This window comes from Desmodus rotundus, chromosome 8 (assembly GCF_022682495.2).
Source record: "Desmodus rotundus isolate HL8 chromosome 8, HLdesRot8A.1, whole genome shotgun sequence".
NCBI lineage: Eukaryota > Metazoa > Chordata > Mammalia > Chiroptera > Phyllostomidae > Desmodus > Desmodus rotundus.
In genome coordinates, this window is record NC_071394.1 from 108,525,316 (window position 1) to 108,531,315 (window position 6,000).

The window sequence follows — 6,000 nt, forward strand, 5'->3', positions numbered from 1 at the left end:
GGGAATAGGCAGGAACAACTCAGATTCCTGAGGAAGCCCTGGGAAATGCCCTGGAGTGGGAGTGGGGCCTCTCCCGCCTGAGGACAGAGCTGGCCTGCCCTCCCTGGTGCGGACCGCAGCGGCGGTGTGAGCTGGCAGGACCGGATGTGGCTGGCTGCCACCCATTTAGCTTCCTTGCCCAAACCCGAGGGAATAGAAATTATCTTAAAAATGCATATTGTTGCTTCATGCGAAGATGATTCAAATCAGCCTGAGAAAGAGACAGAGAGGCCAGTCCTAAATACAGACTTGTCAGAACCACTTGACCCAGTAAACATTTACGAAGCACCTGCTGGATGCACCCTCTGCCCTTCCGAGCAGAGCACCTACAACTTTCCTTAGTGACTTCCTGCTGACAATTTAGAGCTAATTACTCAGGACGGACAAGTGAGGAGGAATGAAACAAGGGTGGTAAAACAAAATGACTTTTTTAACAAAATGATTTTTACAATAAAAAGAAGTAGCTGCCAGATGGCAGAACAAAGTAGAAGAGGGGAAAAATGAGTAAAATAAATCATTTTTAGGAAAAAAAAATACACCTATGACTAATGGCTGTGATACGCTTTTGTCAACTGTGATCCTGCAATTCAGGAAGCGAGTGGCAATCTTGACAATAACATCGGGGCAGGAAATCAAATGTATTTTTGGCCAAATCAGACCTGGGGGAAGTGGCTTGGCCCACGCCGTCTCTCGTGCAGCGGCAGCCGGGCCAGTCTGCGGTCTTCCTCGCAGAGGAAGTGAGACACAAATGAGCTGGGCATTTGCAGCACTTACAAAGGCCTGTTCCTGGAGAAGGTGAACCACGCCCCGCTCGAGGCTGGTCCAGTCCCTGCACCCAGGCAGCACCCGAGGGGACAGCCTGCCTGCTGACCTGCTGAGGGAAAGCCACCGGGCTGCCCCTCACCCACAGGTGGCCCTGCTCAGCGCCCTGTGGCCAACGCTCATTGCTCTGGGAGTGGGCCCCTGACCCAAGAGCAGCCAGTCAGGGTTGCCGGCCTCCGGCCCAGGCTGGCAGGCCCGGGAGCGGGGCTCCGGGAGGGACAGCGGTGAGTCAGCCGCTTGGATTTGCCCTGAAATTCGGAAATGCTCCAACACCCACTAACCGAACAAATGTTTTCTCAACAAAGTGGATTTATGTACTGCAAAACTTTGAAAAAAAGTTTTAGTAGTGTGAAATGTTGTGCGAAAAGGCCCAGATTGAAAACAGATGCTGCTGCGACACGAAGGTCTGTGAGCGGGACCGGAGCCTGGCGCTCCGTTGCCGAGTCCCCTTCCTTGTGTCGGCGGCCTAGTCCCACACAACAGTTACCCCAACGCTCAGCGGCTTCAAAGAGTCGTGAGCACGATTTATTCACTCCGAGTCTGTGGTCAGGGAGCCGGGCGTGGACTAGCTGGGTGGTTCTGGCTCAGGGCCTCTCCCCAGGCTGCAGCCAAGACGCTGGCCGGGGCTGTGCTGAGCTGAAGGTTTCGCTGGAGTTGGAGGGTGTTTTGGTAATTGTGTTCCCCGCAAAGAAATTGTAAAGTCTTAACCCCCACGACCTCAGAATGTGACCTTACTTGGAAATGGGGTCTTTGTAGATGTAATTCAGATGTGAGTTGAGGTCATACAAGAGTAGGGTGGCCCCTCAATGCAATGTGACTCATGTCTTTATAGGAAGAGAAGACACAGACACGCCCCAGGCAGAGAGTCACCCACCAGTTTGGAGTGATGTAGACCAGTGGTTCTCAAAGGAGGGCCCCTCACCAGCAGCGCCAGCAGCATGTGGGAACTGGTTAGAAACACAAATTCCTGGGCTCCACCCCCTGACTTGCTGAATCGGAGACTCGGGGCGGCGGGGACCCAGCAATCCGTGGTCTTACAAGCCCTCCAGGGGCTCCTGATCCTGGTCCAGTGTGAGGCCGCGGCTCTAGTGCTGTGTGCTTCCCAAAGCAGGTGCGCAGGCCTCAGTCATCAGCTCTGCACACCCGTTCTGGAGAGAGGCAGGTGTGCCCGTTTTACAGAAGAGGACACTGAGGCCTGGGAGGGAAGTGCCTTGCCCAAAGCTCAGCAGCACCCCAACATCAGAGCTAGAATGTGGAATTCGCACCCCAGGACCAATGCCCAACTAGAGTTTCCAGATTACCAGCCCAGAACTCTCAGCTCTCCTCCTCTCCTATTAGTTTTTAACCCATTTTTACCCTTTCTGGGTGACTTTTTGTCATCCAAATATATTGCTCCGCTTTTGTTTAACCAAAGCCAAATTAGTAAGAAAATACATTTACAGTTAAATTAACCTGCCTTTCATCAGGTTCTGTATAATTTTGAAAGTTCATGGGAGGCTTCCTGGGAATGCAGAAAGCTTATCGAATGAATTAATTTATTTACAATTATTTCAAGAATAATCCCTCTGTTCAGTTCCAGTGTGAGAAAGCTGGCAGAGGAATGCTCTTTCAATCTGGTGCTTCGACACCCTGCATAACTATGTCGGGGTTGCTGCTTGTTTTCATGCTGACTGGTGTGCCTGTCTGAACCGTCCACTGTACTGAACCTTCGATGCAAGCCCAGTGACTCATTTAGCAATACTTGCAGTGTTCACATCTGAAATATTGTCATCTGACTTGGGCAGGATGAGACCTGGGATGCTGGCCCTTTAAGGACAGGACTTGGTTTGTAGTTTATCTTCCGACTCCCCAGCCTATTGCCTAGGGCCCTGACGTGTTAACTAGAGATGCCACTTCACAGAAGTGCAGACGCTGCCTTTCTCACTTTCACACTCTAAATATACCTACCGGAAGTGTAAATGATCGGCACTCTGCATGTTCCCTGAGTCTGCACCATGATGTGATGGCTGAAGGGATGCCTGAAAAATCAAAGAAAGAGAAAATTATGTACAGGTGGTTTTAAGATAAGATATTTTCTAGGGGTTCTAGTTTTTTAAAAATTGTTGATTCAACAGTGGATTTCTTCCAACTCACATAAAACCAGGTTATAATTAAGCATTAGCTTTGTGTAAAGTCCTCCATGGGAAATTGTGGAGTAGGCGGAGTCACATAAGAAAAGAAGGTAACCTTTAGAGAGAGCTTATTACCTGGTGCGCATACAAACAGGATTGGCACACACCACACACCACATCGGTGAAGGGTGTTTGTGGCAGACTGTACTTCCAAAAATGGCTGCAGCGACGTTTCCAGTTCCGTTTGCTGTTCCAAAACCTCACCAGTCCCCATCAAGCGGCGGGGTCTGTGCTTCTTCCTTCGACCTTGCGCAGGACTTTGTGACTGCCTCAATGACCAGAATGCAGCAGAGGTGACACTGTGTGACTTCCCAAGCTAGGTCATGGTTGATAATACCACTCCTGTTGGCTCTCCCTTGGGGCTTTCGCCCTTGGAACCCACGTGGAGAGAAATCGAGGCCCCTGACCCTCAGCCCAGTTGGGCTCCCAGCTGACAGCAGGTCCTACAGCCCTCTGATGAATTGACTGTCCCAGCTGAGGCCTACAGGGCAGGGACAAGCCTCCCCTCCCTTGCATGGCCCAAATTGCAGATTCGTGAGCAAAATAAGTGATTGTTGTTTTAAGTCAGTAAGTGTTGAGGTACTTTGTTATGCAGCAAATGATAGCCAGAACTGATTTTTATCAACCATGAAAGTTTGTCATATTTGAAGAACTAAATAGTTAAAAACTGAAAAAGGCCACGGTGGCCACACTGGCGAGTGAAGGAGCCCTGAAGTCAGAAAGGGAGGCGGGGCCTGGGTGTGCCAGCCTGGAGGCTGTGGCTGGAGGTTGGGTTTGCAGGGGAAGCTGTTGGAGGGTGTTAAGCAGGGGGTTGGCGTTGTGGGTTAAAGTGATTCCTCTTGCTGCTGCTGGCAGGGTTCCAGGAGCCCCACCTCCTCCGAAGTCAGTCACACCTCCGGACCAGTCGTGAGGACTCACCAGGGACCCCAATAAACAGCAATTCAAGAAAAAATAACATATAAAATTTATACTAAAGTGAGTAAATAGCAATTTAAGGGGAAAAAGACAGTTATTCCTTGGGACTACTCATTTTAAACTTAACATTTTCTAATGTAGTTTTGCATTTGTTTTTTAACATTTTATTTTTAAATACCTTTATTTACTTTTTTCCATCACCATTTATCCGCCCCCATACCCTCTCTCACCTCCACCCACCCACCCCCCTTGCATCCGTTTTTAAAAGGCTATTAGACACATCACAAAAAGGGGGAAAACCCTTACAGAAAGACTTTTTTTGGGGGGTAAAAATATAAGTCTTCAAAGAACAGTTGCAGTCCAAATTGTTTCCCGATAACAAAAAGCAAAGAAGACTGTGTCTCGGGACCGTAATGTGCATTTCATTTGAACTGCTGAGTGTAACATGCCGGGGGGTGGGGGGGGGCGGTGACGCATGGAAGGGTGATTATGGGTTGAAGGAATATAGAGACAAAGGTACAAGAAGAGCCATTATTTTGGCATTATGAATGAGTTGGAAAAGGATGAAGAATTTCACTGTGTTGTAACTAATGTGCCACAATTTGACCCCCGGTATTTCTGAGCCCGTCAAATTCTGTTTCAGACCTTTCCTGAGAAGGGCAATGTATGTTGACTGTAACGTGACTGTACCAGATTTGGTACAGCACAGCACCAGATTTGTTCCTGCAGAGCAGCACGACAAACAATCAAAACAAAACAAAAACCAAAAGGTTAAGAAGCAATTTTAAAGCACAAGCTTGAGAGTCAGTGGGCCAGGCCTTACTTCCTCCTCGCCCGCTGCGAGAACTTGAGCGCCCGCCTGCCTTCGGTGGGCCCACGGTCCCATCTCGGTAAGATGGTGTTAGCTCAAACACCTTTGGAGACACTCATTCTTTACCCTCAATTCTTTTTAACAGTAAATAAGGAAGTGAACAGCGTCCACACAGACAGGGAAGCTCTTTTTATACAACACTGTAAAACAGAGAAGGTGTGATATGAATCATCTCTCCCCCTGGCTGGAGGCTCCCCACCCCTTCTCAGCTTCTTTGTTTAATGTTTCGATTTTCAGAATCAGTGTTGTGATGATCTATTGCTAAGTAACGGGGAACTACTCTGAAACTCCATGACTTGAAATAACCATTTTAGTCTGCTCCGGGGTTCGTGGGTCAGGAATTGGGCAAGGGCACAGGTGGGCAGCCTGGCTCTTTCCAGCTGGGGTGGTTGGGCTGCAGGGCCCACTCCCAGGCCCGGTGGCCGGCACAGGGCGGGGGCGGCTGGTGGGCTCCGCTGGGCCTCTCCACATGGTCCTCCAGCACGATGGACTCAGGATAGTCAGACAGCTAACAGGACAGACACCTCAGGGTTTCTAGAGAGAGCGAGACTGGAAGGGGAGGCTGCCAGTTTCGGATGGCTGGGGCCAGGAACGGCCACTTGGCACTTCTGCCGTCTACTATTGGGAAAGTTGATCGGCAGCCCGCCTACAGTCCAGGGAGGGAAACACAGGCCCCACCCACTGGTGGGAGGGGTGTGGGAGAGTCTGGGGGCGGCTCTCCTGGACGTGGTGTCCAGCATTTGCCACCCCACCGCAGGCTGTCCTACAGTACAGCCTCTGAGAAAACCGGGCCGCCCGCGCCCCGGGGATAGAACTGTTTACCTTCATACCAGGAAGGTGGGGGAGGCACCGAAATCTGCCCGTGGCCTGTCCCCAGGCCGACGTCGGGGAGTTGGTGCTCTTGGGACCTCAAGTTCTAATGAGGTTGGCTAAGGCGGACACCTCTGCCGGCAGGGCCGTGGGGATCCAAGTGGGTTTAGGGCGTCCCTGACGGGAGTGAGCTGAAGTGCCTTCCTTAGTGAGGAGCAGAAAATTGTCATGAAAGTGTTGTAGGCACATGCACAGTCAGAAATCTACATTTAAAAAATGCTTTCTTGAGTAATAAAAAACAAAAGGCTAAAGAAAGAAAGGGAAGGGCAAACAAAGGAACAGGAGTAGAGGACTCCTGGGCACGGGCAATGG